Below are 22,273 nucleotides of genomic sequence, written 5' to 3' on the forward strand. Positions count from 1 at the left end.
AGGTGTATTCAAGAACTTATTTATTGAGTGTAAGGGTCTGCAGAGTCCACTGCTAAGACAGGAAGTGCTGAGCGCTTCCTGTCTTAGCAGCGGACACTGCAGACCCTCACACAGCTCACTTCCACACAGATCTCCTCTATCCAGATGACTGATGAAGGTCAGGTATTGACCAAAACATCTCTAAATTTTCTGGAATTTCTTCATTCAATAAATTAAGTTCTTTAATACACCTATATAAACTGAAATGGTGGCTGATAGAACATGGGAAAGCTTATTTTGTGTAGGATGCGGATGATGGACTGGTCTTCTGGTCAGATGCTGCTCCATCAGCAGTCATTTTGCATTTTACAGTAGAGGACACTATGCAATAAAGAGAGGGCGCTGTGAATAACAAAAGTAATCAGAATACTCAATGTAAGGGATGGTGCTGTAGATGACAGGAGATGATACTGTGTAATAATGGATGGCGCTCCAAATAACAGGATGCTATATAATAAAGGACGGCACCATACATAAATAGAGAGGATGTTAAGTAATTTGAGATGGGAGGGTACCAGTACCGCAGATGAGATTTCAGGATACGGACACCGCTGAAGCAGTCACAGGAATCGAGCACTCATAACAGTACACAGGGTATGGGATATGGGATACTATATCAGAATAGGGATGGGGACCTGGCAACATACAGTTGCATACACACCAACCACTTAACATACAGTGAGGGAATAAGTATTTGATTCCTTGCTGAATTTGTAAGTTTGCCCACTGACAAAGTCTATGACTGGGGGGCATATGGCAGTAACAACATGAGTGATGGTGGGGATGTCGAAGTCAGCTGGTGGCTCCTGCACTGGTTGCAGAAGAGGACACCGCGTGGCATGGGAGAGGAGAAAGTTGAGTAGAAATGGGGATTTTTTTTATGTGTTGCAGAAGAACAAGACAAATTATCAAAGCAAGGGGCATGTAGCACTGTGCCCGACATGGTGTCCCCTCGTCCCTCCATGCAGGGATGCCAGCTTACTCACAGCTCATGGTGCAGTCCCCAGCATGCTCCTGCTCCTGACTTCTCCCTCCATTATGCATGTTGCACTGTATCACGACGGTGTACCTAGGGTGCGTGTGCACGAGCTCCCCTGTTCTAAAAGGGGCAGCACACGCACATGGCAAATGCTCCCAGCAATAGCTGGGAGGCATTTAGTTAAATGTGTGTTCACATGCATGTTCACTTGCATGTGTCCACTGTTCACCATCGCTCATGTCTTCACTGCCATTTGCCCCCTAGTCACAGGTGCTGGACACAAATTGGTCAGCAGCGTGTAGTGCAGCTGCAATATATTTTAGCTGAATGGGCATCCGATGATGCAGATCGAGCTGAAATACTCACTGGTGTCAGTGGCCTCACTCCATTTCTAGGTCCGATGCAGCTGCATTGGCAATTTGTCTGGCCCTGGAAAACCCACGTTAAGTGATATTTACAAGTGATAACATAGATTGTGCTATTATCAGTGTGTGTGTATACAAATACATGCACAGATAACCAAAGTACACGTCGATACATGAAAACACTTTCGGCCAAGACTGTGTGTATGTGTATATATATGTACAGGGTGGTCCAAAAGTAGGTGGACAGTATGTGTAATAGGGTTATGAATGGGGAGATTTATCAAAGATGGTTTTTGGGGTTCAAAATTCTCACCACACATCTAGATAAGTTTTTTTGGGGGTCTAGTTTCCAAAATGAGGTCACTTGTGGGGGGGTTATACCGTTTAGGCATTCAGGGGCATTGTAAACGCAACATGATGCCCACAGACCATTTCATTAAAGTCTGCATTCCAAAACGTCACTACTTCCCTTCCGAGCCCTGTCGTGCGCCCAAACAGTGGTTCCTCCCCACATATGGAGTATCAGAGTTCTCAGGACAAATTGAACAACAACTTTTGGGGTCCACTTTCTCCCTTTACCCTTGAGAAAATAAAAAATTGTTGCTAAAAATCATTTTTGTGACTAAAAAGTTAAATGTTCATTTTTTCCTTCCATGTTGCTTCTGCTGCTGTGAAGCACCTGAAGGGTTAATAAACTTCTTGAATGTGGTTTTGAGCACCTTGAGGGGTGCAGTATTTAGAATGGTGCCACTTTGGGGTATTTTCAGCCATATAGACCCCTCAAACTAACATCAAGTGGAGGTGGTCCCTAAAAAAATGGTTTTGTAAATTTTGTTGTAAAAATGAGAAATTGCTGGTCAACTTTTAACCCTTATAACTTCCTAACAAAAAAAATGTTGTTTACAAAATTGTGCTGATGTAAAGTAGATATGTGGGAAATGTTATTTATTAACTATTTTGTGTCACATAACTCTCTGGTTTAACAGAATAAAAATTCAAAATAAATAATAATAATAAATCAAAATAAATGTTATTATTTTCTGTCCACCTACTTTTGGACCACCCTGTATATATGTATTATACATTATGCACACACAGATAACTACTGTACATTCAGGTACTAATACACATAGACTCACACATATATTTATATGTATATATATATATATATATATATATACAGTGTACTGTGATTATCTTTGTATGTATACACGCATACATACACAGATAACCATAGTACATACAGATACATATAAACACTTAGCACAGGTACATAGATAGATAGATAGAAAGAAAGGCTTTTACAAACAGGTGCACAGAAGTATGGTAATACAAACAGATGATAGTAAGTCTGTACACATTTTAATACTTACACATGTTGTCCCCCTGTCAGGTGCATTCTTCCATCTTCAGCAGCTTCATCGTGGGGGTCTTCAGTCCCCCATCAGCAATTACTGGCCAGATCTCCAGCTGTCAGACAGTCCTGTCTTCTGCCTCTTCACTACCTCTGATAGCTGTAAAAACATCCTCCCAGCAGTCAGTACATCTGACACTTCTCCTCCTGAGAAGTTCTGGCAGGTGCCTGACCCATGTGAACATCGGCCATCAAATCAATCCTCCTGCCCCTTGTAGCTACTTCCACCCCCTGTACTGAGGGGTCTTTACTGAGGAATGGCTGCACTGGTCCACTCAGGCAGCATTCACACTGCTGCTCCTGCTTCTGAATGGGCCAGTGCAGAGGTTTTCCAATAAAGCCCCCTCAGTACGGGGGGTGGAGGTAGCTACAGCGGGCCGGGAGGTTGATGTGATGTGAACTTTGATCAGGCAGTTCAGTTGTCAGAACTGCTGAGGAGGCTGGAGAGGTGTCAGATGTACTGACTGCTTCAAGGCTGTTCCCAGCAGCAGTCAGAAGCAGTGAGGAGGCAGGTGACAGGATTAGCTGAGATCAGCCATACTTACCAGGCATGTTCCTGCCTGCACAATGCAGAGAAGCTGGGGGCATGTCCCGGGATCCCGGGGGCGTGTCCAGAAATCCTGGGCTCCTGCACCTCTTAGTATAGATGTTGCTGCTTTCTTTATCAGTGAACAAGATATTTCAGCACCTGATCGGGCCCCCTGTCATCCTGGGCCACTGTGCTACTGCATCAGCTGCACATGCGGTATCTCTGCCCCTGGGACTATCCATAGATTATATATATATCAGGGAAGTTCCCATTTTTCCCTGCACAGACATTCTAAAATGTCAGTAAAGCTTAAGCAGCTTGCATTAGATCATAAAAGCATTGGGGAGGGAAGCGGGCTGTCAAACACATCCAGACTTCCCAGATAGAATATATACATGACTTAGCACCATATTTACCTATTCTATGTCTGTATACACAGTGGTCAATTGCCACTTGTATATATAGATTAGGAATCATTGACCGTGCTTCTTCCTCCAGACCCAGTGAACATATGATCAATGAGTATATGGAGGGAACAGGAGCTGCTGGGTCAAAGGATGTCTATTCAGCTCTGTTATGCATCCAGGAAGCTGAAATTATAATATTTAATTTAATATTTAAAATTAATAATATTTATTTTTTTTTACCAAGGAGTGTGAGGTTGCCACTTTGGTACATTAACCTCAATTGCCACATAATTTCAGCCTACTGGATGCATATATAGAGATGAGATGGACATCCTTTGACCCAGTATCCAGGAGGCTGAAATTATGTGTCAACTGAGGTTAATGTGCCAGAGTGGCACCCCCACACTACTTGCCAAAAAAAAATATTAATAGGATAAAATGTCCCTCAACCATCTTTTAAAAAGTTATGGGGGTAAGGTGTGGGTGTGTAAAATAATGTGTGTGTGTATACAGTTGTGCTCAAAAGTTTACATACCACGGCAGAATTTTTGCTTTCTTGCCCTTTTTTCAGAGAACATGAATGGTAACAGCAAAACTTTTTCTACACTCATGGTTAGTGGTATGGTGAAGCCATTTATTGTCAAATTACTGTGTTTTCTATTTTTAAATCATAATGACAACCCAGGACATCAAAATGACCCTGATCAAAAGTTCACATTCCCCATTTCTTAATACCGTATATTGCCCCCTCTAACATCAAAGATAGCTTGAAGTCTTTTGTTGTAGTTGTGGATGAAGTTCTTTATTTTCTCAAATGGTAAAGAAGCCTACTCTTCTTGGCAAAAGCCTCCAGTTCCTGCAAATTCCTGGGCTGTCTAGCATGAACTGCGTGCTTGAGATCTCCCCAGAGTGGATCTATGATATTGAGGTCAGGAGACTGAGATGGCCACTCCAGAACCTCCACTCTGTTCTGTTGTAGCCAACGACAGGTCGACTTGGCCTTGAGCTTTGGATTGTTGTCATGTTGGAACGTCCAAGCACATCCCAGCTTCCGGGCTGATGTTTGCAAATTTGCTTTCATTGTTTGCTGACAACATTCTGCACTTCTTTCCTTCAACTTTAACCAAGTGTCCTGTGCCTTTGTAGCTCAGACATCCCCAAAACATCAGCGATCCATCTCCGTGCTTTACAGTAGGAATGGTGATCCTTTCATCATAGGCTTTGTTAACCTCTCTCCAAATGTAACGTTTATGGTTGTGGCCAAAAAGTTCAATTTTGGTCTCATCACTCCAAATTACCTTCATCCAGAAGTTTTGAGGCTTGTCTCTGTACTGTTTTGCATATTGTAGAAGAGATACTCTTTGGCATTTGTGCAGTAATGGCTTTTTTCTGGCAACTCGACCATGCAGCCCATTTTTCTTCAAGTGCCTCCTTATTGTGCATCGTGAAACAGCCACACTGCTAGTTTTCAGATAGTCCAGCATTTCAAACCACAAAAGTGGTTTTGTTTTTACAGAGCCCATAATTTTCCATTTGTTAATCATAGTTTGAATGCTACTGGCTGGCATTATCAATTCCTTGATAATCTTTTTGTATCCCTTTTCTGTTTTATGCAGTTCAACTACCTTTTCCCCAGAGATCCATTGACAATTCTTTTGCTTTACCCATGACTCAGAATTCAGAAATGTCAGTGGCTGGATGGAAGATGCAAGAGTCTGTCTGGATCCCAGAAGCTCACTCAGATTTTATGCACACACTGATTACAAGCAAACAAGTCACAGGTAAGGATGTTGCCTTTAGTAGCCATTCAAACCCATTTGTGTCAACATCTGTGCATGTTATCAGGCCAAAATCACCAGGGTATGTGAAGTTTTGATCAGGGTCATTTGGATGTTTAGGGTTGTTATTATGATTTAAAAAGTGAAAACACAGTAATTTGACAATAAACGGCTTCACCCAACCGCTAACTATGAGTGATTAAAAAGTTTTGGTGTTGTTAATTTATTCATATTCTCTGAAAAAAGGGCAAGAAAGGAATAATTCTGCCGTGGTATGTAAACTTTTGAGCACAATAGTATATACTGTATATGTGTGTGTTTATTATTTACAAAGCAAAGATAAAATAAAAAAACAAACATAAATAACTAAAAGTGAAAATCAGAGATATTGCCAGTCTAAAATACTGTTTCTGCCCAACCTTAATGAATACAGATATATCCAGTAAGTAAAAAAAAGTTTAATGGTTGTAAAAAACAAACAAAATAAAAAATATACACATATTTCATATTTTTCTTTTCATTTTCCTCATATATCAGAAAAAAGGGCAAACAAATTACATAAAATGTGTTGCCTAAAAAGGAGGCAAAAATTATTTGAATATCTGGACAAGAATATTCTTTAGAGCCATTAAAAGACCATGTAAAAAACAACAAACAATAATGTGCCTTGTCTGCAAGAGGAGAAAATGGCCCGATCAAGAACTAGTTAATTTATAGAAAAAAGGCGTGCACTCAGTGGATGGTTAGATAGGTGCTGGCTGAACGTGGAGGTGATCTAGTCAAAGTCATATATTTAAGAAAACAGCCGCACTCAGATTTTGAATTTTTTAATGCATAACAAGAGCAAAAAGTTTATTCAAGTCACCACAGTATTAGGACAATTTAGAGAAGGTCTCAGTAATAGGTTTAAGGTAGGTAACGTTTCGACCCCGTGGTGGGTCTTTATCAAACCTCACTATAATGAATACACATAGGGGTCCAGTATGGCACGGAGGGGGTATGTCCCTGAGTATGCTGGGAAGACTGTTGCAGTGTCTTGTGGTGCTGGGTAATAAAGGGTGATATAAAAATAATTGGGGGCTAAAAAAATCATTTTTGTGGAAAAAAAATATTTTTTATTTTCACGACTCTGCATTGTAAACTTCTGTGAAGCACTTGGGCATTTAAAGTGCTCACCACACATCTAGATAAGTTCCTTGGGGGACTAGCTTCAAAAATGGAGTCACTTGTGGGGGGTTTCTACTGTTTAGGCACATCAGGGACTCTGTAAATGCAACATGACGCCAGCAGACCATTCCATCAAAGTCTGATTTCCAAAACGGCGCTCCTTCTCTTCTGAGCTCTGCCATGCGTCCAAACAGTGGTCCCCCCACATATGGGGTATCAACGTACTCAGGATAAATTGGCCAATAAATTGTGGGGTCCAATTTCTCCTGTTACCCTTGTGAAAGTAAAAATTTGGGGGTGAAAAGATCATTTTTGTGGAAAAAATATTTTTTATTTTCATGGCTCTACATTATAAACTTCTGTGAAGCAGTTGGGGGTTCATAATGCTCACCACACATCTAGATAAGCTCTTTGGGGGTCCAGTTTCCCAAATGGGGTCATTTGTGGGGGGTTTGCAAATGCAACATGATGCCAGCAGACCATTCCATCAAAGTCTGCATTTTAAAACGTCACTACTTCCCTTCTGAGCCCCGATGTGTGCCCAAATAGTGGTCCCCCCACATATGGACATATGGGGTATAAGCGTACTCAGGACAAACTGGGCAACAAATTTGGGGGTCCAATTTCTCATGTTACCCTTCAGAAAATAAAAAATTGCAAGCTAAAAAATCATTTTTCACGGCTCTACGTTATAAATTTCTGTGAAGCACTTGGGGGTTCAAAGTGCTCACCACACATCTAGATAAGTTCCATAATGGGTCTAGTTTCCAAAATGGGGTCACTTGTGGGGGATTTCCACTGTTTAGGCACATCAGGGGCTCTCCAAACGCGACATGGCGTCCAATCTCAATTCCAGCCAATTCTGCATTGAAAAAGTCAAGCGGAACTCCTTCACTTCCTAGCTCTGCCAGGCGCCCAAACTGTGGTTTACCCCCACATATGGGGTATTGGCGTACTCAGGAAAAATTGCACAACAACTTTCGTGGTCTAATTTCTCCTGTTACCCTTGTGAAAATAATTTTTTTTTCTGGTAAATAGATAATTTTTGTAGAAAAAATGTGATTTTTAATTTTCACTGCTCTACGTTATAAACTTCTGTGAAGCACCTGGGGGATTAAAGTGCTCACCACACATCTAGAAAGGTTCCTTAAAGGGTTAAGTTTCCAAAATGGTGTCAATTGTGGGAGGTTTCTACTGCTTAGGCACATCAGGGGCCCTCCAAACTTGACATGGCATCCGATCTCAATTCCAGCCAATTCTGCATTGAAAAAAATCAAACGGTGCTCCTTCTCTTCCAAGCCCTGCCGTGTGCCTAAACAGTGGTTTACCCCCACATGTGTGGTATCTCCGTACTCACGACAAATTGCACAACAAATTTTGTGGTCTAATTTCTCCTGCTACCCTTGTGAAAATAAAAAATTGGGACGAAAAGATCATTTTTATAGAAAAAATGTGATTTTTTATTTTCATGGCTCTACGTTATAAACTTCTGTGAAGCACCTGGGGGTTTATAGTGCTCACCACACATGTAGAAAGGTTCCTTAAAGGGTCTAGTTTCCAAAATGATGTCACTTGTGGGGGGTTTCCACTGTTTAGGTACATCAGGGGCTCTCCAAATGCAACATGGAATCCGATCTCCATTTCAGCCAATTCTGCGTTGAAAAAGTCAAACGGCACTCCTTCTTTTCCAAGCCCTGCTGTGTGCCCAAACAATGGTTCACCCCCACATATGGGGTATCAGAGTATTCAGGAGAAATTACTCAACACATTTTGTGGTTCATTTTCTCTTTTTACACTTGTGAAAATAAAAAAAATTGGTTCTGAAGTAAATTGTTTGCAAAATAAAGTTAAATGTTCATTTTTTCCTTCCACATTGTTTCAGTTCCTGTGAAGCACGTAAAGAGTTAATAAACTTCTTGAATATGGTTTTGAGCACCCTGAGGGGTTCAGTTTTTAGAATAGTGTCAAGTTTGGGTATTTTCTGTCATGTACACCCCTCAAAGTTACTTTAAATGTGAGATGCTCCCTATAATTTTGTTGTAAAAATGAGAAATTGCTGGTCAACTTTTAACCCTTATAACTTCCTAACAAAAAAATTTTTTTTCCAAAATTGTGCTGATGTAAAGTAGACATGTGGGATATGTTATTTATTAACTACTTTGTGTGACATATCTCTCTGATTTAAGGGCATAAAAATTCAAAATTTGGAAATTGCTAAATTTTAAAAAAATGTCACCATATTTCCATTTTTTCATAAATAATCGCAAGTAATATCAAATAAATGTTACCACTAACATGAAGTACATTATGTCTTGAAAAAACATTCTCAGAATCAGCAGGATCCGTTAAAGCGTTCCAGAGTTATAACCTCATAAAGTGACAGTGGTCAGAATTGTAAAAATTGGCCCTGTCATTGACTACCAAATTTGCTCTATCACTAAGGGGTTAAAAATGTTTAAGAGATGTTGCTTCTTGTTTGATAAGAGAAGAGTTTTAAGTAATGGTACCGTCACACATTGAAATTTCCATCGCTACGACGTTACGATTCGTGACGTTCTAGCGATATCGTTACGATATCGCAGTGTCTGACACGCAGCAGCGATCAGGGATCCTGCTGAGAATCGTACGTCGTAGCAGATCGTTTGGAACTTTCTTTCGTCGCTTGATCACCCGCTGACATCGCTGGATCGTTGTGTGTGACAGCGATCCAGCGATGTCTTCGCTTGTAACCAGGGTAAACATCGGGTAACTAAGCGCAGGGCCGCGCTTAGTAACCCGATGTTTACCCTGGTTACAAGCGTAAACGTAAAAAAACAAACCGTACATACTCACCCGTCGGTGTCCTTCAGGTCCCTTGCAGTCTGCTTCCTGCTCTGAGTGCCGGCCGGAAAGTGAGAGCAGATCACAGCGGTGCTGCGCTCTGCTCTCACTGTACGGCTGCACTCAGAGCAGGAAGCAGACTGCAAGGGACCTGAAGGACACCGACGGGTGAGTATGTACGGTTTGTTTTTTTTACGTTTACGCTTGTAACCAGGGTAAACATCGGGTTACTAAGCGCGGCCCTGCGCTTAGTTACCCGATGTTTACCCTGGTTACCCGGGGACTTCGGCATCGCTCCAGCGCCGTGATTGCAACGTGTGACCGCAGTCTACGACGCTGGAGCGATGATCATACGATCGCTGCGACGTCACGGATCGTGCCGTCGCAGCGATGAAAATTTCAATGTGTGACGGTACCCTAAAGCTACTTTACACAGCAAGATTTCAAATCAACCAAATAGCTCTTGTAAATAAGGAAATTGGATTGAGTTGACTTATCCATCTGGACATCTTAATCTTCAGAGATGAGTGGTGGTCAGAAGAAGTTATCTTGTAGATCTGGGCCGGGTGTTGAGAAATGTGAAAGTGAAGAACTTCACTCAGAGAGGATGTCATGTATAAGTCTATGTATTGTGGTGATGTACAGCTTGAGTGTACTGGTTGCGCAGTAGAACTGAAATCTCACCATTGTTTGGTCATTGCAATGTTAGTCTTCCTGTATATTTGTTTGTATAGTTCTATGGAGGTATTTTGAGACTGAATTATTTAGGGCTATGCCTTTACACAATATTGTTTATGATCTCAGGATACTGTTTTTGTGCCTCATAAGGTGGTTATTATCATTAAGTAAAATACAGAAACAGTGTACTGACAGGGCAAAGCATATGCTGGACAGAATATCACTTTGTCATACATTTATGCCTATGTGTAAGAAAGGCAGAAAAAACTCAAACATCATGGTGACTTACAGATTAACTAAAAACTCGAGATGTTCTGGAGATAAATACAATTCCACCACTTTATTTCACAGTTTAAATTTCAGGTCCATGCAAAGAAGCAATTAGAGCAAAAAACAGACACGGTACTGCCCCTAGTCATGGCATGAAATAATTATGATGATCAGACAGATAAAGAGATGATGCAATCTTTGGAACTAGCCAAAAAAGGGGGAAAAGAAAAGAAGTGTTGAATCAGATGCCCAAGAGTGAATGCTAACACACTTAAGAGGCTCTGCTGCAATCTACCTTAAAGCGAATCTATCACCACATTTGATCTATCTAAAGTGTGAAAAAAGTCCTTCCTGTATGCCTCCTATCAGATGCCTTGTTGTCAATAAATCATCTTTTATCAATTTATACAAATTGCCTTTTCTAGGCTGCCTGGAATATAACTCTGCCTCCAAAGCTTATTTTACATGAAAAATGAGTTTTTTCAGCTACCTATAACCTGTATGTCCATATTAATAATTTATATAGGTCAAATGTGGTGACAGATTCCCCTTAAGGCCAGTCTCACACGTCCAGATAATTCCGGTACCGGAAAAAAACGGTACCGGAATTATCCGTGTCCATGTGCCCCTGCGTTTCTGTGGCAAATCAGTGTGGCACACGTGTGCCTCCCGTGTGCCCACTGGGTACCACACGCACTGTGCAGGAGACAGCGGTAAAGTTTAGCGCTGTCCCCTGCATCGTGCTGAAGCCGCGATTCATATCTTCTGTGCAGCAGCGTTTGCTGTAAAGAAGATATGAATAATCCATTTTTTTAGTGGTATTTCGTGTTTAAAATAAAGCCCCATGTCCCCACCCCCTGTGTGCCCCCCCGCTGTTCTGAAAATACTCACCCGCCTCCCTCGCAGTGTCCTGTCCAGGCCGCACCTTCTACTGTATGCGGTCACGTGGGTCCGCTCATTTACAGTAATGAATATGCGGCTCCACCCCTATGGGAGGTGGAGCCGCATATTCATTACTGTAATCGGCGGCCCCACGTGAACGCATACAGCAGAAGGTGCGGCCAGGACAGGAAGCAGCGACAGCCAACGAGGGAGGCGGGTGAGTATTTTCAGAACAGCGGAGGGGGGGCGCACAGGGGGTGGGGACATGGAGCTTTATTTTAAACACAAAATACCACTAAAAAAATGGATTATTCATATCTTCTTTACAGCAAACGCTGCTGCACAGAAGATATGAATCGTGGCTTCAGCACCATGTGGGGGGGGACAGCGCTTACTGGAGTGCTGTCTCCTGCACGGCACATGGAGAACGTCCGTGTGCGGTACGTGTTTTACACGGACCCATTGGCTTTAATGGGTCCGTGTAATACGTGCGCTCCCACGAACACTGACATGTCTCCGTGTTTGGCACACGGAGACACGGTCCGCAAAAAATCAATGACATCTGCACAGATGCATTGATTTTAATGTGTCTACGTGTGTCAGTGGCTCTGGTACGTGAGGAAACTGTCACCTCACGTACCGGAGCCACTGACGTGTGAAACCGGCCTAAGGCAGTTGTTTACATTCACCAACAAAAAAATTCAGCAAAAACAAGTGGAAGTGAACAAACACATAAATAAAATAATTGTTATCAACTGAAGTAAATGAAAACACAACAATACATGAGCATGCACATATTTTTTTTTAATGAAACAACACATCCTTTTTAGAGTCATTCTTTTAGGGATTCTAGTTTCTAAACTGATAATCCAAAAATTTTCTTTGGTGAGCAATAAATGTTTATAATACCAAGAGCATATTGATTTGTTGAATTCTCTTATACCCATGATTTGAAGTGATTTGATGTTGCCGGAACGATTAAGAATAAAATGTTTTTCTGCATTGGATGTTCCTTTAAGTATGAGTTTGGAGATGTTATTCAGATATTCTGTGAGGCATCAAAAAATCAATCTTGATGGGTCTTACTTAGTGTTGAGCGATACTTTCCGATATCGGAAAGTATCGGTATCGGAAAGTATCGGCCGATACCGTCACAGTATCGGAATCCAATCCGATACCGATACCCGATCCCAATGCAAGTCAATGGGACGAAAATATCGGAATTAAAATAAACCCTTTATACACTTGTAGGTTCATTCTACATGAAGGAAAACAACTAAGAATATTGTAGGATGTATTGGGGGACGTGGCGGAGATATTAAAGGGACAGAGGTTTAGCCCAATGTAATAGAATAGCAGGATTTTTTATTTTTTTTTATGAAGTTCGGCGTTAGAAAGAATTTGACTATGTTTTTTTTTTTTTTTTTATGTCAGATATTGATGTTTCACTACTTCCACGCCCTTCACCTTCTTTTTTACTTCTCCCACGCTTTCTTCTTAATTATCCTCATCATCAGCTTCTTTGACATCAACTTCTTCACCTTATTCATCTTCTTCTTCATCTTCTACCTATTATTTTTTGGGTTACATTGTTCATATTCTTTTTATTTTACTATTATCTTCATCATATTCAACTTCTTCATCATATTCTTATTTGTGACAGGCATTCCCGTAGTTGTTATCTATAAAAGTTTGAAGATTACACCTTCCGTTCTGCCTGTCACAAAACAGTTACATTTGTCCGCGTTCAGTTTGGCCTGCAGCATCAGGCTTTATCCAGGGGCACCACGAGGAGGAACGGACTCACCCCCATACACTGCTTAGTCTTCTTCTGCTTATAATTTACATAATATTTTTTGCTCTGATATTTTGTGTTATGCTTAATGTCCTTCTGCTCTTTGTTCTGCAGCCTCTTGTTCTTCTGCTTCTCGGTCTTCCAGGTCGTCGTCGTCTCCAGGGTCGTCGTCTCCGGGGTCGTCGTCATCGGGGTGGTCTTCAGGGTCGTCGTCTCCGGGGTCGTCGTCATCGGGGTGGTCTTCGGGGTCATCGTCTCCAGGGTCGTCGTCATCACGGTGGTTGTCGTCTCTGGTGTCGTCGTCATCTTAGGGGTGGTCTTCTGGGTCATTGTGTTTAGTCTCTTGAACTTGGAAATGTAGCAGAAGGTACAAGAAGGCTGAGAAAATGCCGAGAACCAGCTGATGGAACTGGAACTCGGATGGCTACCCGAAGGTCCAAGAGCCAATGGAACTACCGAGGACCAGCTGACGTTACTGGAACCCGGTTACTAAGCAGGAGGTACCTGTGCTGAAAGCACTACCAAGGACCACCAGACGTTGGTGGAACTCGGATACCCAGAGGGAGGCACCTAAGCCAAAGGCTCTGCCCGGAACCAGCTGACGGTACTGGAACCAGGATGGGGAGCAGAAGGTACAAGAGCAAAAGACACTGCCGAGAACCAGCTGACGGTGCTGGAACCCGGATGGGTAGCCGAAGGTCCAAGAGCCAATGGAACTACCGAGGACCAGCTGACGTTACTGGAACCCGGTTACTAAGCAGGAGGTACCCATGCCTGAAAGCACTACCAAGGACCACCTGACGTTGGTGGAACTCGGATACCAAAGGGAGGCACCTAAGCCAAAGGCTCTGCCCGGAACCAGCTGACGGTACTGGAACCAGGATGGGGAGCAGAAGGTACAAGAGCAAGTGTCTGCGTGGCTTTTGCAGGACACGATGCCGGCTGCACAGCAGGGGAACAGCTGGCGGTGCTGGACCCCACTGACACATTGGCGAGGTGTTTTTCTCTGTGCAGCTAGCACATCTGGGCCCCAACTGGTGGTTTGTTAGAGCCCAGGGTCAGCAGGAGGAGGAGCAGGAGGAGGAGGAGCAGGGGGAGGGGAGTGTAGGCCGAAGCCTGCACTGGCGGCAGCTTTGGGTCTGTTGTGTCTGCGTGGCTTTTGCAGGACACGTTGCCGGCTACACAGCAGGGGAACAGCTGGCGGTGCTGGACCCCACTGACACATTGGCGAGGTGTTTGGCTCTGTGCAGCCAGCACTTCCGGACAGCAACGATCGGTGTTGGAGCCCGGGCTCTGCAGGGGGAGCAGAGTGTAGGCCGAAGCCTACTTGAACCGATTTCAAAGGTCACCTTTAACCCCCCCTCAGGGGTTAGAAAGTAGAAGAGCCACAGCTTATGCAGCAGTAGTGCTGCACAAGTCAAAGGTTGCTCTTTTAATTTTTCTCCTTGCACACGCTGAATGAAACACGTATAACATTTAGCCCTTTATACAGTCAAACTGTGTTGGAGGCGCGAGTTCCCTTTGTAATGAGACGCAGCACAGATGTCAAGAATCCCACCTTGGTGCTGGGTGCAGCCTCCCGAGCGTTGTTATTTGCTGTACAGGAGTCTGCGCTGTCGTGTTATCCCCTGGCCTAGCGCCGTTAGCGCTGCCCATCTTCTGGCATCATGTAATGTCGGCCGGTGCGGTTCGCGATGACCATGAATCCCAGCCCCGCAGTGTCTTAACATTGTTAAAACACTGCGGGGCTGGGATTCAGGGCCTGGCGCAGCACATATGTTGGCCTCTCACACTCGGGTCCTTACACCCGCTTCAGACTGTGCGGCGTCATCTGATCCCTTATCGCATGCCACGGCCATGAAGCCGCACAGTCTGAAGAAGGCGGAAGGAGAGGAGGGACAGGCGAACTGATGCACTGATCCTGCCCATGAATCACACCCTCGCAGTCCCAATAAATAAGACACCGAGGGGCGTTGTGTGGGTCAGGGCGGCCGCAGAGGCGCAGCCAGCCAAACAATGATGCCAGAAGACGGGCAGCGCTACCAAGGGGGTTGCAGCGTGTCATTACAAAGGAAAGTCACACCACCGGGACGGTTAAATGGTCACACAGAGGACACATTTCAGACGTGTTTTCAGTTCCACATGTGCGAGGAGAATACGTTTCTGAGCCACCTTGCACACATGCAGCATTACCGCTGTACAAGGTGGCTGGATAACGTAAAAACGCCTGGGGGAGGGGGGACAGGTTCCCTTCAATTTCAGTTCTTGTGTCTGCGTGGCTTTTGCAGGACACGTTGCCGGCTGCACAGCAGGGGAACAGCTGGCGGTGCTGGACCCCACTGACACATTGGCTGGTGTTTTTCTCTGTGCAGCTAGCACATCTGGGCCCCAACTGGCGGTGTGTTAGAGCCCAGGGACAGCAGGAGGAGGAGCAGGAGGAGGAGGAGCAGGGGGAGGGGAGTGTAGGCCAAAGCCTGCACTGGCGGCAGCTTTGGGTCTGTTGTGTCTGCGTGGCTTTTGCAGGACACGTTGCCGGCTACACAGCAGGGGAACAGCTGGCGGTGCTGGACCCCACTGACACATTGGCGAGGTGTTTGGCTCTGTGCAGCCAGCACTTCCGGACAGCAACTAGCGTTGTTGGAGCCCGGGCTCTGCAGGTGGAGCAGAGTGTAGGCCGAAGCCTAATTGAACCGATTTCAAAAGTCACCTTTAACCCCCCCTCAGGGGTTACAAAGTAGAAGAGCCACAGCTTATGCAGCAGCAGTGCTGCGCAAGTCAAAGGTTGCTCTTGTAATTTTTCTCCTTGCACACGCTGAATGGAACACGTATAACATTCAGCCCTTTATACAGTCAAACTGTGTAATGGAGGCGAGAGTTCCCTTTGTAATGAGACGCAGCACAGGTGTCAAGAATCCCACCTTGGTGCTGGGTGCAGCCTCCCGAGCGTTGTTATTTGCTGTACAGGAGTCTGCGCTGTCGTGTTATCCCCTGGCCTAGCGCCGTTAGCGCTGCCCATCTTCTGGCATCATGTAATGTCGGCCGGTGCGGTTCGCGATGACCATGAATCCCAGCCCCGCAGTGTCTTAACATTGTTAAAACACTGCGGGGCTGGGATTCAGGGCCTGGCGCAGCACATATGTTGGCCTCTCACACTCGGGTCCTTACACCCGCTTCAGACTGTGCGGCGTCATCTGATCCCTTATCGCATGCCACGGCCATGAAGCCGCACAGTCCGAAGAAGGCGGAAGGAGAGGAGGGACAGGCGAACTGATGCACTGATCCTGCCCATGAATCACACCCTCGCAGTCCCAATAAATAAGACACCGAGGGGCGTTGTGTGGGTCAGGGCGGCCGCAGAGGCGCAGCCAGCCAAACAATGATGCCAGAAGACGGGCAGCGCTACCAAGGGGGTTGCAGCGTGTCATTACAAAGGAAAGTCACACCACCGGGACGGTTAAATGGTCACACAGAGGACACATTTCAGACGTGTTTTCAGTTCCACATGTGCGAGGAGAATATGTTTCTGAGCCACCTTGCACACATGCAGCATTACCGCTGTACAAGGTGGCTGGATAACGTAAAAACGCCTGGGGGAGGGGGGACAGGTTCCCTTCAATTTCAGTTCTTGTGTCTGCGTGGCTTTTGCAGGACACGTTGCCGGCTGCACAGCAGGGGAACAGCTGGCGGTGCTGGACCCCACTGACACATTGGCTGGTGTTTTTCTCTGTGCAGCTAGCACATCTGGGCCCCAACTGGCGGTGTGTTAGAGCCCAGGGACAGCAGGAGGAGGAGCAGGAGGAGGAGGAGCAGGGGGAGGGGAGTGTAGGCCGAAGCCTGCACTGGCGGCAGCTTTGGGTCTGTTGTGTCTGCGTGGCTTTTGCAGGACACGTTGCCGGCTACACAGCAGGGGAACAGCTGGCGGTGCTGGACCCCACTGACACATTGGCGAGGTGTTTGGCTCTGTGCAGCCAGCACTTCCGGACAGCAACTAGCGTTGTTGGAGCCCGGGCTCTGCAGGTGGAGCAGAGTGTAGGCCGAAGCCTAATTGAACCGATTTCAAAAGTCACCTTTAACCCCCCCTCAGGGGTTACAAAGTAGAAGAGCCACAGCTTATGCAGCAGCAGTGCTGCGCAAGTCAAAGGTTGCTCTTGTAATTTTTCTCCTTGCACACGCTGAATGGAACACGTATAACATTCAGCCCTTTATACAGTCAAACTGTGTAATGGAGGCGAGAGTTCCCTTTGTAATGAGATGCAGCACAGGTGTCAAGAATCCCACCTTGGTGCTGGGTGCAGCCTCCCGAGCGTTGTTATTTGCTGTACAGGAGTCTGCGCTGTCGTGTTATCCCCTGGCCTAGCGCCGTTAGCGCTGCCCATCTTCTGGCATCATGTAATGTCGGCCGGTGCGGTTCGCGATGACCATGAATCCCAGCCCCGCAGTGTCTTAACATTGTTAAAACACTGCGGGGCTGGGATTCAGGGCCTGGCGCAGCACATATGTTGGCCTCTCACACTCGGGTCCTTACACCCGCTTCAGACTGTGCGGCGTCATCTGATCCCTTATCGCATGCCACGGCCATGAAGCCGCACAGTCCGAAGAAGGCGGAAGGAGAGGAGGGACAGGCGAACTGATGCACTGATCCTGCCCATGAATCACACCCTCGCAGTCCCAATAAATAAGACACCGAGGGGCGTTGTGTGGGTCAGGGCGGCCGCAGAGGCGCAGCCAGCCAAACAATGATGCCAGAAGACGGGCAGCGCTACCAAGGGGGTTGCAGCGTGTCATTACAAAGGAAAGTCACACCACCGGGACGGTTAAATGGTCACACAGAGGACACATTTCAGACGTGTTTTCAGTTCCACATGTGCGAGGAGAATACGTTTCTGAGCCACCTTGCACACATGCAGCATTACCGCTGTACAAGGTGGCTGGATAACGTAAAAACGCCTGGGGGAGGGGGGACAGGTTCCCTTCAATTTCAGTTCTTGTGTCTGCGTGGCTTTTGCAGGACACGTTGCCGGCTGCACAGCAGGGGAACAGCTGGCGGTGCTGGACCCCACTGACACATTGGCTGGTGTTTTTCTCTGTGCAGCTAGCACATCTGGGCCCCAACTGGCGGTGTGTTAGAGCCCAGGGACAGCAGGAGGAGGAGCAGGAGGAGGAGGAGCAGGGGGAGGGGAGTGTAGGCCGAAGCCTGCACTGGCGGCAGCTTTGGGTCTGTTGTGTCTGCGTGGCTTTTGCAGGACACGTTGCCGGCTACACAGCAGGGGAACAGCTGGCGGTGCTGGACCCCACTGACACATTGGCGAGGTGTTTGGCTCTGTGCAGCCAGCACTTCCGGACAGCAACTAGCGTTGTTGGAGCCCGGGCTCTGCAGGTGGAGCAGAGTGTAGGCCGAAGCCTAATTGAACCGATTTCAAAAGTCACCTTTAACCCCCCCTCAGGGGTTACAAAGTAGAAGAGCCACAGCTTATGCAGCAGCAGTGCTGCGCAAGTCAAAGGTTGCTCTTGTAATTTTTCTCCTTGCACACGCTGAATGGAACACGTATAACATTCAGCCCTTTATACAGTCAAACTGTGTAATGGAGGCGAGAGTTCCCTTTGTAATGAGACGCAGCACAGGTGTCAAGAATCCCACCTTGGTGCTGGGTGCAGCCTCCCGAGCGTTGTTATTTGCTGTACAGGAGTCTGCGCTGTCGTGTTATCCCCTGGCCTAGCGCCGTTAGCGCTGCCCATCTTCTGGCATCATGTAATGTCGGCCGGTGCGGTTCGCGATGACCATGAATCCCAGCCCCGCAGTGTCTTAACATTGTTAAAACACTGCGGGGCTGGGATTCAGGGCCTGGCGCAGCACATATGTTCGCCTCTCACACTCGGGTCCTTACACCCGCTTCAGACTGTGCGGCGTCATCTGATCCCTTATCGCATGCCACGGCCATGAAGCCGCACAGTCCGAAGAAGGCGGAAGGAGAGGAGGGACAGGCGAACTGATGCACTGATCCTGCCCATGAATCACACCCTCGCAGTCCCATTAAATAAGACAACGAGGGGCGTTGTGTGGGTCAGGGCGGCCGCAGAGGCGCAGCCAGCCAAACAATGATGCCAGAAGACGGGCAGCGTTACCAAGGAGCTTGTTGCGTGTGTCAATACAAAGTCAAATCACACCTGAGGGACGTTTTAATGGTCACAGAGGACACATTTTAGACGTGTTCACTTCAACATGGGCAAGGAGAATAAGTTTCTGAGCCACCTTGAACACATGCAGCATTACTGCTGTTCAAGGTAGCTGTAAAACATAGAAACACCTGGGGGAGGGGGGACAGGTTCCCTTCAATTTCAGTTCTTGTGTCTGCGTGGCGGTCGCAGGACACGTTGCCGGCTACACAGCAGGGGAACAGCTGGCGGTGCTGAACCCCACTGACACATTGGCTGGTGTTTTTCTCTGTGCAGCTAGCACATCTGGGCAAAAACTGGCGGTGTTAGAGCCCAGGGTCAGCAGGAGGAGCAGGGGGAGCGGAGTGTAGGCCGAAGCCTGCACTCGAGCAAGTTGAAAGGAAACCTTTAACCCCCCCCCCCCCAGGCGTTTGTAGCTGAAAGAGCCATTGTGTACAGCACTAATGCTGGAAAAGGTAAACTTAGCTCTTTTAATTATGGTCCTTGTACATGCGGAACCTAACATTTATGAAATGTGTCTCCTCACAGCGTTAAACCGTCCGGTAGGTGGAACTTTCCTTTGTCGTGTGACGCAGCACAGCCATCATTTTTACCCCCTTGGCGCCGTGCGCCGCCTCCTCAGCGTTGTTTGAATCTGTCCCGGAGCCTGCGCTGTTAGGTTATCCCTTGGCCAGGCACACTAAGCGCTGCCCGTCTTCTGACCTCATTTGGTGTCAGGCTGGCTGCGCCTGTGCGGGTGCGCTGGCCGAGATCCCGCCTCGCAGTGTCGTCTAATGTAATCCCACCGCGGGCCTGTGATCCGTGCCCGTGCGCAGTGCATATCCTCTCCTCTCACTCCCCTCCCTACGGCTTTTTCAGACTGTGCGGTGTCACGGCCGTGGCATGCTATTAGGGACCAGCTGACATCGCACAGTCTGAAGAAGCCGTAGGGAGGGGAGTGAGAGGAGAGGATATGCACTGCGCACGGGCACGGATCACAGGCCCGCGGTGGGATTACATTAGACTACACTGCGAGGCGGGATCTCGGCCAGCGCACCCGCACAGGCGCAGCCAGCCTGACACCAAATGAGGTCAGAAGACGGGCAGCGCAACATGTGTGCATGGCCAAGGGCTAACCTAACAGCGCAGGCTCCGGGACAGATTCAAACAACGCTGAGGAGGGGGCGCACGGCGCCAAGGGGGTAAAAATGATGGCTGTGCTGCGTCACACGACAAAGGAAAGTTCCACCTACCGGACGGTTTAACGCTGTGTGGGGACACATTTCATAAGTGTTAGGTTCAGCATGTGCAAGGAGCATCACGAAAAGAGGCACTTTTTCCCTTTGCATCATCATTACTGCTGCACAAGGTGGCTCCTTCAGTAACAAACGCCTGGGGGGGGGGGGTCAGGTTCCCTTACATTTAACTTGTTGTGTCTGCGTGGCGGTCGCAGTACACGTTGCCGTATACACAGCAGGGGAACAGCTGGCGGTGCTGAACCCCACTAACACATTGGCGAGGTGTTTGGCTCTGTGCGTACAGCACTTCTGGACGGCAACTAGCGGTGTTGGAGCCCAGGGACACGTGGAGGAGGAGGAGGTTGGAGGAGGTTGGAGGAGGTTGGAGGGATTGCCACACACACAGCAGGGGAACAGCTGACGTTACTGAACCCCAATAACAGAGGAGGGACTGTTGACTGTGCGTACAGCACTTCTGGACGGCAACTGGCGGTGTTGGAGCCCAGGGACAGGTGGAGGAGGAGGAGGTTGGAGGAGGTAGGAGGGATTGCCACACACACAGCAGGGGAACAGCTGACGTTACTGAACCCCAATAACAGAGGAGGGACTGTTGACTGTGCGTACAGCACTTCTGGACGGCAACTGGCGGTGTTGGAGCCCAGGGACAGGTGGAGGAGGAGGAGGTTGGAGGAGGTAGGAGGGATTGCCACACACACAGCAGGGGAACAGCTGACGTTACTGAACCCCAATAACAGAGGAGGGACTGTTGACTGTGCGTACAGCACTTCTGGACGGCAACTGGCGGTGTTGGAGCCCAGGGACAGGTGGAGGAGGAGGAGGTTGGAGGAGGTAGGAGTGATTGCCACACACACAGCAGGGGAACAGCTGACGTTACTGAACCCCAATAACAGAGGAGGGACTGTTGACTGTGCGTACAGCACTTCTGGACGGCAACTGGCGGTGTTGGAGCCCAGGGACAGGTGGAGGAGGAGGAGGTTGGAGGAGGTAGGAGGGATTGCCACACACACAGCAGGGGAACAGCTGACGTTACTGAACCCCAATAACAGAGGAGCGACTGTTGACTGTGCGTACAGCACTTCTGGACGGCAACTAGCGGTGTTGGAGCCCAGGGGCAGGTGGAAAAGCAGAGGAACACAATGTAGGCCGAAGCCTGAGAAAGTCGAAAGGGAACCTTTAACCCCCCCCCCAAGGCGTTTGTAGCTGAAAGAGCCAGCTTGTGCAGCACAAAAGATGCAAAAGGAAAAGGTGGCTCTTTTCATCATGCTCCTTGCAAACACAGAACTAAACACTTATAAAATGTGTCCCCTGAAGCCGTGAAACCGTCCCGGAGGTGGGACTTTCCTTCGTAATATGACGCAGCACAGCCATCATTACTACCCCCCCGCCGCCGTGCCCCGGCTCCTCAGCGTTGTTTGATTCCGTCCCGGAGCCTGCGCTGTTATGTTATCCCGTGGCCAGGCACACTTAGCGCTGCCCATCTTCTGACATCATTTGGTGTCAGGCTGGCTGCGCCTGTGCGGCCGCGCTGGCCGAGAGCCCGCCTCGCAGTGTCTTCTGATGTAATCCCACTGGGGGCCTGGGATCCATGGCCATGCGCAGTGCATATCCTCGCCTCTCACTCCCCTCCCTACGGCTTCTTTTTCAGACTGTGCGGTGTCACGGCCGTGGCATGCTATTAGGGACCAGCTGACACCGAACAGTCTGAAGAAGCCATAGGGAGATGAGTGAGAGGTGGAGG

The sequence above is a fragment of the Ranitomeya variabilis genome, chromosome 2 (assembly GCF_051348905.1).
Source record: "Ranitomeya variabilis isolate aRanVar5 chromosome 2, aRanVar5.hap1, whole genome shotgun sequence".
Lineage (NCBI taxonomy): Eukaryota > Metazoa > Chordata > Amphibia > Anura > Dendrobatidae > Ranitomeya > Ranitomeya variabilis.